A 12,728-nucleotide genomic window follows, 5' to 3' on the forward strand; every position below is an offset into this window, starting at 1 on the left:
TTCTGGGAGCCAGTATGAGGTGAGGGCCGTATATAGTAACTTTCCTACATCCACATAAATAACTAAGATCAGCAGGCTTGCTTCGCTTGAAACAGGGTCTCACTATGTAGCCCTGGCTGGCCGGGGACTGGCTATATAGAACAGGCTGGCCGGAACTCACAGAGATGGATCTGTCTCTGCTTTCTGACATGCTAGGATTAAAGGTATGCATCACCACACCCATTTCAAAGACCCTTCTTCAGGAGCAGTGTTCCTTTCAGTTTGCTGTTCTCTCTCCTCAGTAGACAGGCCCAGCCCAGGGACCACCCAAGATGGGGAAAAGGGGGTGGGGGTGCTAATACCCACACTATATCTAGCCCCATGCTCCACCCAAAAGCAGTCAGGGGAACAGGCTTTTCACAGTCCCCCAGCCATCCCATCCTACCCACAAGGCTTCACTCAGCTCTGAGCCAAGAACTGGGCCTGTTGCCATCAGCTAGCTGGCATTACCTGAGTATCAGCTCACCCTTCCCCCAGGTCCTTGTCAACTAAAGAGGAGACACAGGCTTGCTTGAGACCCTACTTCCTCAGGCCACCCCAATCATTCACCCCTCACAACCCCACCACCACTTCTTGGCCTGCTTGGGGCTATGCTTTCTTTAAGCATCTCCTAATCCACCAGAAATAAAACGTGTAATTTATGTATAGCAGTCTGCCATTACTGTTTTGAGCCCACCCATCTAGACCTTTTCCCTGAGACTGTTGCCTGGTACCTTGTGCCTATACCACCATCCTTTTGGGGCAGGGTCTTTGCCTCCACACACTTCTGAGGCAGACTCACTGAGGCTGAACTTCCAATTAAGGCAGAGAAATAATTACTATAGGGCTCTAGGCCAGCTCAAGTGGGGACAGGAAGAGGTAGCCAGGTAACCCACAGCCAGGAAAAGAAGCTGGGCCTTCTTTTAGGGTCACTCTTGAGGTCCCCACTCATCCTCCTGCCTCAGGAGTGCTTGAAGGCACAAGAGGCTATGGGTAGAGAAAAAGAGTGGAGGTTCCCAGTTCAGGGGACCATAAAGGGAGTCCATCTGGTTCTAACAAAACTGAATTAAATGAAATCTAAACACTCAACACTGGCTATACCATGGTGAGACTGAAGGCAACCTGGGCACAATAAGATGGGGTAGGCACCCCCAAAACAGGCCTGGGGTGGGGGCTTGGGTCTTCCTATGTCCTAGGAGAGGACAAGGGTAGTACTGATCTCTGCACCTCTGGCCCACCTCTACAAAGCATAGGTGTGAGGAAGGGGGGGTGTCTCTGGGTACTGTGAGAACTTCTCATCTTTTAAGAGGTTTTCAAACAGCCTGTTTGGCTGTGGCCCCTCATCTCAAGAAATGACTATCCTTGATCCAAATGCCATCTCCGAGAATCACCCATTTTCTCTTCAGGAATGTTTCCTTTTAGTCCAGACACGCCACAGTTGCACAGAGTTCCATCTCAGAAACACCTTCTTCATCTTCAAGTATGATCCATCTCCAGAAATGTCAGTGCTCTCCTAACAGCTCCATTCCAACTCCAAGAAGCCTTCCAGACAACTTACGCTCCATCTCCAGATGCTCATTTTACCTCCAGAAGAACCTCAGATCCAAAAGTGCCCCGTGGTTTCCGGAAATACTCTAGCAGCGTCAAAGAGGCACTACGGTGTATCTCCAGAAAGGCTCCATTCTCAGACACGTTATGTCTGGCAATACTCAGAATGCAGAAAAGCCCCCTCATCTTTACTTAAAACAAAACAAAATTAAAAAAAATCTATCTCCAGAAGAATTCTCATTTCACTTTCAAATGTACCCCTCTTTCATCTTCAGAAATTACCTCCTCCAGAAATGCTCTCCATGTTGTCTCTAGAGATATCCTGGCTCTGGAACCATTCCAGCTCCTGTCTGGAAACACCAAGGCAAAGCTTCCTGCCCTGGCTCACATGCTGAAGGAACTGAGAGCCATTTCCTCCAAGATCTCCTGGAAAGAGACTATACAGGCATCCTCTTTCCTTGTCTCTCTGGCTCCTGGGACCCTCTTAGCCATCTGCTGGGTTCTCTTGTCCCAGTTGCTAAGGATGTGTGGGTTGCAGCCCCTTTGGAGGTGAACAACCCTTTCACAGGGGTTGCATATCAGATATCCTGCATATCAGATATTTACATTACAATTCATAACAGTAGCAAAATTGATAATGAAGTAGCAATGAAAATAATCTTATGGTTTGGGGGTCACCACAACATTTGGAAGTTATTAAAGGGTTACAGCACTAGGAAGGTTGAGCTGGAGGATTTTGCCTGGGACAGCAATTTAAGAGTGTGTGGGGGGCAGGAAGGGATAGTATGGAGGAGTCCATACAGCCACGCCTCCTCCCACTATGTCCTCACTGTTAAGTACCACTGCCTACATATACACAGTATGACAAAAAACTGCATGCACTATGCACAGTAGAACCATGTCATCCTTTAGAATCTTGGCTCAGAAAAGCATGGAAATCTGTGTCCGGCATTTATACACACATCAAAGATACATCCATACCCATTGTGAACCTTACCTGACCTTCCTGAGGGTCTTACTTTCTGGGCACTGGGTCAGTCCCCAGACAGTCCAAATCGACAAGATTGGCAGCCTGGCAACTGCTCAGTGCCAACATTTAAGAAGCTCAATCACAGCTCTTTGGGCTTTTGGGAACAGGGAAAGTGAGAGTAGTATATTCAGTATCTGCTTGAACACTCAGAAAGATGAGGTATTTACTCTCCCTTGGGCAGCCCAGTCCCCTTGGGTAGAAGTAAACCTGGGCATGTCACCTTTGTCCACATAACCAAGCACTGCTCTCCAATACACAAAGCCATGTCCTGTGGGAAAGGTATGGTTCCAGGGAAGAGGATTCGGGGGTTGCTAGGTAGTGGGTAGCCAGGACCAGCACACACAGATGTGCCTCTGAGAGTACCCCAGCAGCTCAGCATAGACACGAGCACGCTACAATCTATTCTGGAACTGCAAAAAGGGGTCTGAGCCCCTGACCTGTATCAAGTGCTCCTGATACCTGGTCTTTGTGGGACAACACTCAGAGCCCCCAAGCAGTAAAAGGGAAGAAGCCCTGCACAATTCCTGGTCTGTCCGGGTGTCACTGTGTAGCTCTGGTCTGCTGTCACAGGAGGACAATTACCATTTATTAAGCCTCCCAATTTAGAACCAGCCTCAATTAACTGGAACCTCCAGAGCCTATTTTGATGGATGTAAATACAGCTTCAATATGCCCTCCACTGTGCCCTCAGCACAGGCCATGACCCCCAACCAGCCAGCTTTTGCCTAGACACAGAGCTTTGACATCTGTCTCCCACCACCCTTCTCCATCCCTCCCAGTCCTGTTCAGGAGACACACTTTATCCCTGCCTGATCTTCCTTTGCTAGGGAAGGTATCCCCACCCAAAAATAGGAAAGAAAAGAAATCCAAAGTTAAACGTGGATGTGAGAACACATGGTCCTGAAGTCCAAGACGGCAGTGAGCCAGAGCCACGCCTTGCTGGTAGCAGCAGAGCTGTCCGGGCCTCCTAGCCCCTGGGAGCAGCCCAGCCTACTGCATCAATATTCTCCGTCCTTCGTAGCCCAAACTGCACTGGCTCTCTTGGGACCCTTTTATCCCACAATGTCGCTTCAGCAAAAGGTTATGTAGAAGAATGTGGAAGTCTCTCCCGCATATTAACTAAAAGCATGTTCTTGAAAATGCACGAGAAGAGAAGAAAGCGCACCTATGAGTCAATCTCTCTGAGTCTGAGATGAGGTGAGATGGAGCAGTGGATTGGCAGGATCCTGTCTTGCTGGACCTGGACCCACGTGTGTCACTTCATTTCACTGAGCTGCAGATTTCTGGCCTGCTAAAAGTGGGAATGCAAAAGTCCCCACTCCTGGTGCTCTGACACTGAGGTCATCCGAATAACTGCAATCATATCCCAGAGAGAGCAGAATGCGATTGGTGTTAGTGTTCTGGGCTTGCCAACCAAGTACTTAACAGGCAAGAACACACTCTACAAGCATGTGATACCTGTTTCCATCACCTATCCCTGCAGCCCCAGCTCCTGTGCACCCTTTTTCTGGAGATGGGGAGTACAGAATTCTTGGATATACCTTCCAAACCCCGTTCATTATCAGTTAGCTGTGAGTCTTTGTTCCGTTGTTTGTTTTCCACTGTATAGCTTTGGCTGGCCTTGGGACTCACTGCGTAGACCAGGCTAGCCTGGAACTCATAGAGATCCTCCTGTCTTCTGCCTCCCAAGCACTGAGATTAGAGGTGTGCACCACACCTGACAACCAGCTGGCCTTTTAAAATAAAAGCAGAAAGTAAATTTTTGGGTCAAACTTGGTATTTTTAAAAGCCCTGTGTTTTCCAAACAGTGCTCATCTAAGGATGTCCCTTCTCAAGCTATGATCACCTCCATCCTCAACTCTCAGAAAAGCAGGTCTCTTCAGAGGAGAGGCAGGGTTGTGGAAATACAAAGCAAGCTTTCCTTGGCAGGGGCTGGCAACCACTAGGGTTCTGCGTGCTGTTCCATCAAATGGGGTGTGACAGAGCCCACCTTCAGTAGGTGATGACAGTGGTGTAAAAGCCCCCGGCACAAAAATGGGCTCAGCAGGTTTCTTTGGGATCACTGGAGAAGGGTTCATTCCTTCTCTGCGAGGTTTACTTGCCCTCCTCCTCCAATCATAATGTAAAATGAACAATAGGAGGAGAATGAGCCCTTTGCAGATCCATGCTCAGAGAGGCATGTTTGTATTACACAGCAGAAAATACATGAATGGCAGCTGAGAACATGGCCCTGGGCAAATTACCCTTTGCCGTCAAAACAGTGACCTATGATCAGTGCCCATAAGGCCCTAGGGCATGAGGGTCCTAGGAAGCTCTACCTTGCTTAGTCCTCCTGCTTCAGGCCTGCTGCTGGCTTGGGCTCAGTGATTGCATACTCAGGGGCACCAACTAGGGAGTTCAGCAGAAGGGCCTCTTTCCCTCCTCCCCCACTCAACTCAACATTCTGGGAGTCCATTCTAGTCATGGCCAGGGTCTCATTCCATAGGACCTCCAGAGACACAAGCTCATGCTCTCTGTACCCCTCAGTTTCTACATTTGCAAAATGGGGGTGAAGGAACTTCCTACCAACAGAGACAATCTGAGGAAATGAACTAAGCGGGGCTGGGGCCTGGAACCCAACAGGTTCTTAGCCAGGCTCTGGTGCTATACCTCCCCTTTCTATGCTGAGCCTTTTCCCTCCGGAACTGCCCCATCTTTTTCCTGTAAGACCCCAGGCCTCCTTGGTATTAAGAATGGCAGGCCAGTGGTTCTGGTTCAGGCTGGTGATTAGGGAACAGATTAGGCCCTGCATCTCCCTGGCTGTCCTCAGTCAGGAAGTTTGTACAGGACTCCCAATGGGGAGTGGAGCCAAGGTTAATTAATAAGGGCTGTCCATATCCTTGGAAAGGTATGCAAGAGAAGGCGCAAAGGAGGGACAGGGGATGGTGTGGACTTAACACTCTCCCTAGACTCCTCAGTGTTCCCACCTCTGAGCCAGTGGCGTTCCCTGCCCAGCGGCTCTTCTTTCCCAGTATTTTCCAGGTAATGTTTTCCAGCGGTCATAACCCAGAGTTCTCGTCAGCTACAGCTCCTACCTGTGCGTGCTCTGTGCCCACTCTGACCTAGAGCTGCTCACGTCTACATATCCTTCTCATCTTGCACCCTAGGCCTTAAACACAATGTCCAGAATGATTAGCTGCCAATTCTCTCTCTCTGGCAAAGAATACCGTGCACTGAGTCCCCTTCTTCGGGGACACCTGCTAGGTTCTCCTAGGGCAGGGCCTCATCGACAGACCTATGGGCTGTTAGAAATATAGCTTCAACAGTCACAAGTACAAGGTGAGGCTGACCTAGGTCAGCCTGGTCTGCATGTCCCCTGTGCAGCACTTCTAATCTATGTTCTAAACTCCAAGATGGCCTCCTCCCATAGCTTCTCATGGCCACTTGGGCTCTGGCTGAAGTCCTAGGCCACAAGCTAGCCCAGCAATAGTTTCTATGGCCAGCACACCCATGACAGAATGGCTCTAACAAGGCTTCCGCCCTGATGGATCTCACAGGACCGAGGAGCTTCCTGAGAGAATGCCATCCACACTTAACCTGTACTACAGGCAGCACAGTGCCATAGTGGTGACAGTGATTTAATCAGGCAGCAAATGGCCGTCTGGGGTCCATATCTCTCACATAAGCAGTTTGCTGAATCATTGATATCATATGATTTTTGAACAGAATGTGTCACGGAAACATCTAGATTCTGGGTCTTGAGAAAGTGGGTGGCAGGTACTCTGGTTTCATCCCCAGGAAGACCAGGTGGCCCACATGCATTGTCCACCTGGACCGGCATTATGAAAGCATGGGTCCCTTTAGACTTGCCTGATGAAACAAGATAACATGTTAGCATTTTAAACATGGCTGGCCATACCTTGACCTGTGGCTGTGGGGAGAAGTGACATTCCGTGCAGTTAGAAGGCAGGAAGCAGGAACTCAGCTGAAACTGCTCCTGGAGGGGGCAACTTGCAGAGGGGACAGGGGAGGCCACTCTATGGGTGCCAAGGGTGTCTGTGGGATGAGTGGAAACCTTTCTTCTCCCCTCCCAGTTCTGCCCTGTGGAGGATGTAGAAGCTGACTTCCCATCCTCCCTGCCCCTCTCATTCTCAAGGTACTATTTCTGGCTTATAACCCTCCTCTTGGTCAAGCTTCCCCTAAGAATGTGGGGGTCAGATCTAATAAATCTCATTGGGACCCAACCCAGCAGGAGCATCCCCTCCCTTTTCCCAAACATTCCACTTTTAATGAGGCAACCTTAGGTGGCTCCAGTGAGCACATTAGCTCCCCAAGAGGCTCACACTGAGATGTGTTAGCTGAACCCCAGGCTGTCTCCTAGAAAACCCTGAAGGATTACAGTGTGGCTCTCTCAACAGCCAGTAAACTTCACTCCTCTCCCATGGCGGCATTCTTGTGTCCTGGATGTAGAGGTGTTCAGATGAGTCCTTATGCATGAGGGCCTGTCAAGCACTTGGACAGACCTACCTCACTTTTCCGACATGACTTGCCAGGAAAAGCTACCATCCCATTGCACACAAGGGAAAACAAGCCTTGGACGCTTTGGGGCAGTGACCTTGGATCCTTTCGGATATTCCCTCTCAGAGAACCTGGGGGCTAGGTCAGAGGCAGCCAATTAGTGTGTGGGAAAAGGAAGAGGTGCAGTGATGGCCATGTCTCCCAGATGATGAGGTGAGAGGTTTACAGGAATGTCTATCACTGGATGCTTGTGACTGCACAGCAATGCCAGGCCTGGGCTTTCCTAGAGAAATCTCAGCATATGCACCCCAAGTGTGGCTGCAGGCCTGTAGGCCCTAGTGACACTCATGTCTGGTCTGCTACAGATCAGCTAACACAGGCCAGTAGGGGCAGGTACAAATAATGCAAGTCAGATGTGGGGTAGGTGGTGCTGCCAAATTCCCCACATGAAGGAACAACATGGTTTATGTTCTGTGTGGATGGGGCCTCAGAAAGGAAGAAACTTAGGAGTGACATAGAGAATGAGAAGACTCTCTCGGCCTTGAGCCCTGGCTCCCCAGAGTTTCTGCAGAAGTAGAAGCTCAAAGTGGGATTCAGGGGCAGCTAAGAACTAAAAAACAGCCTGGGCCTTGAGGCCAGGGAACTGGGTACAGCCTAGAGTTCCCAACATCTGGCTGCATGAAGCATGTCACTTTTCTGCATCAACATGCAGAGCTATGTAAATAATCACGTAGCACCAGGTACATGAGCACAGATCCATGGGATTCTGATGGCTGCCATCCAGCTCCTGATACCTGAAGTTATTACCTCATGGAGTCCTAACTGGGCATGTACCCCCACCACTTGCCATAGCCCTTCAAACCTGTGTCCCGAGTCTGTGGTTGGACCCTGCTTAGACAGACCCTCTCTGTTCAGCTTCAGTCTCTTCCAGGCTGGGGGTTGAGCAGAAACAGCTCAATCAGGATATAATCGTTTTTAATTAACGTGCGGATCATTTCACAGGCTGATCTCCTTGGAGACCACAAGGAAGACGGTCTCCTAAGATTTTCTTTCTTTTTGCTCTCCCAGTGTACCCCTTCCAGCAAAAGGCCGTACTTCACTTTCACCTGTCATCCACAACCTTGAGAACGGCACAAAAGCCTGGCTCCTGGGTCTCCTCAAGGCCATCAAGAGGAATTATGTGCTCACAAATACACACAGACACAAGCTTTCATCCCACCCCTAAGGCATACCTGCAGAGATGTGCACACACCCACAGGAGGACACAGAGACTTGTGTGTCCAGAGGAATACGCACATGGAACCGGCCAGCATGGTCTATATAGTAAGATCCCTGTCTCAAGCAATAAACAAAGGGGGAGGATTAGAGGCCCACATGGGTACACTCCAGAGCATGATACACAGATGAGCACTCACCTGCACAGACACACCACACAAATGTCCACATGTCCATATTCAGCACAGTTTCAACCTTCAGGGCTGAAGTGCTGGCAGGAAGGAGACAAAAAACAGCCCTGTCTTTGGGTGGAGAATCAGAAGCCATAAGGGTCTGTAGTGCTGGGTACATGCCTTGGGTCAGAAGGACCTAACTCACATAGGTAGCAAATAGGGCCTGGGCCTGGGCTGGTGGCCTCTGTTCCCTGTGGAGGAGGTGATAGAATGGTGCTCAGCCCTGTAGAGCAACCCCATGGTGCCCAGCACCAGCTGGCCTAACACTCCCATTGGGAGCAGTGTCCCCAACCTTTCCTCTGCATCCCTGATGAGGCCCATAGGGCTTTCTCTTTACTTCCTTCATTTGACCTAAATCCTTTCTCCCATTTCTTTTTTTTTTTTTTTTCCTTCCTCCATTCTCTTTCTTCCAAGCTTCCCTCCCATTTTGGAATCACTGTTTCATCTGTTTCTTTTCTTCCCTTTCACCCCAGGCATCCAAAGTCAACCTCAGATCAGAGGAATTCTAAATGGATCTTATTGTTCCCCGTTCCAGACACAGCACATCTGATAAGTACTTACACCTTCCCAGCTACTAACAGACTACAGCTGGGTCTCTGAACGTGCAGCCTGAGGCATGGAGGTAGGGAATGACCACACCAGACCTTTACTCTACAACCCCACCTCTCTTGAAGCACCTGCTTCTGACATTCAGCTTTTTCCTTTGGAAAATGAGATGGTAAAGGGGAAGTGGGAGGTTAACAGAGAGCCAGCCTCAGGCTGGTGACTTGGGTAGTAGCTCTAACCCACTAGCACAGCAGTGCACATGACATGGAAGGGTTAGGAGCCTATTTGCTACTGCTCCAGCCAGAGACAGCAGGGACAAGCTGAATGGTTCTCCTCACCTGGTGTCTCATCTATGAAATGAGCAAGCTCAGCCTATGCATTCCCAGATACAATAACCCAAATGCCAGGTGAGTAACAGGTTCTTGATATGTGACCTTGGGACTCACTTCTCTTCTGGGCTCTGGTTTCCTCTTCAGTCAAAAGAGGGAGGTCAAACCAGTGAGTCATTGCCAAGGATCTTTTCAGCACGAAGTTTCTAGATAGTAGAGAAGGAAGAACAGTGTCCTACTTAGCCCAAGAAAGCTAGAGAAGCCTTTTTCTTCCACTGGAGGCATGCTGGAGCCTTTTACGTTGGTGGCAGCAGCAGCGGCATTTTGAGGAAATCACCTTAAACATCAAAAAAAGGCTTTCCACACAAAATATACCCAACCACATCACTTTTTAAAAAATGGACCAAAGGGCAGTATTAAGCAAATTATAGCAAATCCACTTGACTGGAAGAGCCTAATGATATTAAAATTGGTATTTATGAAGCACTGATTATAAATCAGGAATAGGCTGGTGTTATCTGTACCTCCTCCCACCAAAAAAAAAAAAAAAAAAAAAAAAAAAGCAGGATATTCACCTAAATATGGACAACCCAACAAAGCCTTTACACTCAATAGCTATCAAAGCCAAAACGTGGGAAGAACCATACCAACCTGTGAGCACTGTCAGAACCCATTAAGACACTCAATAACCTATTTGTTTTTCTTTATTTTTCAGGATATTTGCAAACTTTCGTTATAACCTATATTGAAACAAACAAACAAACAAACAAAAAAAAAAAAACACCTTTTAAAAAATGACCCGATGCTTCCAATCCTTTTTCAGTCACTGATGCATTCATTAATGTTTGTCTAGCCAAATACCAGAGAATATTGTCTGCAGTATGCCTGCTCTGAGGTTCTATGAGAATAGCTTTGCCTACAGGAAACAGAGTTCATGTCCAGGGCAGGGTACGTAGTGGCCAGGCCTCCATCACACACAACTCTCCAAGGTGCTTGTGCCCTGGGTTGAAGAGTAGGCAGCAACAAACCTGGCAAAATGAAGCCTTGCTTCCCAGAGCTCTCACCTCCAGGCTGTCTCAACTCCCAAATGCCACAGTCTACCCTGGGGAGGAGGGGGGTCAGACAGTCACTCTATAAGACCCAGGCCTTCAGCTGCAGGGGTGAGGGAATGGGTGTGGGTAAGGCAGGGGGCCAGAAACGACTAGATGGTCTTCTTCCTAAACCCAGCCCCGATGATGACATCCCTTCCATGACCCAAGCTCACAACCTCTCTCTCCCTCTCTCTCTCTCTCTCTCTCTCTCTCTCTCTCTCTCTCATGCCACAAGGCCACAGCATGGCTGCCTGACCCACTTCAGGCTCTGACTTTGGTCTCCTACTAGGTTCCTAAATACGGAACCAGCGTGCGTCCTGTCCAGCTAGTGGCAGAGACTGCTGCTTCGGTGAACAGGGAATGCAGGGTCTGGATCTGCATCTCCTGCCAGGCAGTATCATGCTGTTAGCATGGAGGGGCTAACAACGGTTCTCTGTTGTTTAGGAACTGACAGATTTCTGGGAGAAGGTTAACTCTTTGGGTTCCTGGACCCAGCCACAGAACAGTCTAAAGACAATCCAGTCCCCCAGCCCCAAAAGTGCCTCCTTTCTCCCCCCCAAGGACCCTGTCTCTAGGGAAAGAGATGCCTTCCCCAGCTTGAGCAGCCAGCCTACCTACGGTATCTGGACTCCCTTGCCCCTGAGCTGCTCAACTACGCATCTATCAAAGCTGGGGCTCACAATGCCCAGCCAGCCCCATACCCAAAAGTGAAGATCTGACAGCTTGGAGTGCCAAGGCTCTGACCCAGAGGTTCCCCCTTGGAGCTCAGCCCTCCCTCCCTCTTTCTGGACTGCAGTCCCCAGGAATTCTCTGGGATAGACCTCCCTTCCCATGGCACCAGTGTGGAAAATGAACTGTTCCTATCATTCCCTTCCCCCTTCAGCAGCCCTTCACCCCATTCCATTCCAGGGAGAGGTGCAGGCATCAGATCTCTGGGTCACCAGAGCAGTGGTGTCTGCTGTGGATTTCAGGAAGCCAAGCACTTCGTCATACAAGCACATCACCTCCGGGATCACCTCTCAGCCTGCATTGTACAGGAGGGGAGGAGGCTGAGGTTAGAGCGGCCCTTCTACGTGCCCAAAGACATCAGCCAATCGTCAAGCGCAGGCGGGCAGAATCCACAACCCAGCCAGCGCGCACCCCAACTCTCCCTGCTGGGCACCCCTACTCGCCTCCTCCCCACACCATCCAGTGGTAACCTCTCCAACCCAAACAAGGAAGAAAGAGGGAGTCCGTTCCCCTGCCTAGGGCTCAGGGTCAGCAGTCACAGGAGAGGCTGAGTCATGACCCCTGCCCCTCACCGCAAAGGCAAGAGATTTATTGTCAGCTTGGCCACTCAGCTGTTTTGGCAGGCGGGCGCAGGACAGAGGGCACGCTACAGGGAACGGGGAGGGGAAGCGTTTGAAGCCGATCAGTCTACCAGATCCGGAAGCTGTCGGGAAAGGAAGGGGGGGCGACCTTAAACGCTCCAAGGCTGAGAGGAGGGGCCGCAGTAGCGCCCAGAGGCGCCAGGGAACTGTCCCCCGGGAGACGGCACTCTCGGGAAGTTTCTCACTGGTTGCTCACAGTAGGACCGGTGCTCGAAATGCCCTCCCAGGCCAGACCAGCTTCCGGACACAGATTGCGAACTTGAGATGAACTCCTTCCTTCTCCAGCATCCCCATCTGCGGCCACCCGCCGCGACATCTCAGCCCCAATTCTTCCATCGGTAGCTCGGTCGCCTCGCCGAGACCGCTCACCAAGGCATTGTGGAGCAAAAGGGAGGGGAGAATCCCCAGCACAACCTAACTGCTGCGGCCATTAAAAAAAAAAAAAAAAGGAAAGGAAGAAAGAAAAAAAGAAGGAAAGAAAAGAAATTCCTTCTCCTGAGACTGGTCCCCTCCACCCACATGAAAAAACCTCCAAACACGCAAACCCGCAAGTCCAGCAAGGATCGCGGCGCGGTGGGAGGGGTGCCCGCGGCGAAACCCGTCAACACCCCCGCTCCGCGGCAGGTCAGAGCGCGGCCCCAAGCCGGGATTCAGGGAGCCCTCTAGCCCGGAGCAGCCCGCCGAAAACACAAAGCTCCGCCGCCAACAATACCTGCGGGCTCCTCCTGGGTCTCGGGGCGCCGGCGTGGCGCGTCTCGCAGTCTCCCTTTTCTCTTGCCGTCTCTCTGCTATGGTGCGCTCTCCCCCTCGCCTCTTCCAGTACCCGATGGCCAGATGAGATCCTTGAGAGA

The 12,728-nt window shown here is 50.4% G+C and overlaps 1 protein-coding gene across 1 annotated transcript in view; it reads right to left on the minus strand.

Annotated features, from left to right (window-relative positions):
- The window catches only part of Rai1 (retinoic acid induced 1), a 64,630-nt gene extending 51,908 nt beyond the window's left edge, over positions 1 to 12,722 (minus strand). Inside the window, exon 1 of the mRNA XM_055594078.1 lies at positions 12,590 to 12,722. The gene's annotated coding sequence lies outside the window, so the exon portion shown is untranslated. The remainder of the gene's footprint in view (positions 1 to 12,589) is intronic.
- Between the last annotated feature and the right edge of the window lie 6 nt (positions 12,723 to 12,728).

The sequence above is a fragment of the Psammomys obesus genome, unplaced genomic scaffold, assembly GCF_907164565.1.
Source record: "Psammomys obesus unplaced genomic scaffold, mPsaObe1.curated_primary_1811, whole genome shotgun sequence".
NCBI lineage: Eukaryota > Metazoa > Chordata > Mammalia > Rodentia > Muridae > Psammomys > Psammomys obesus.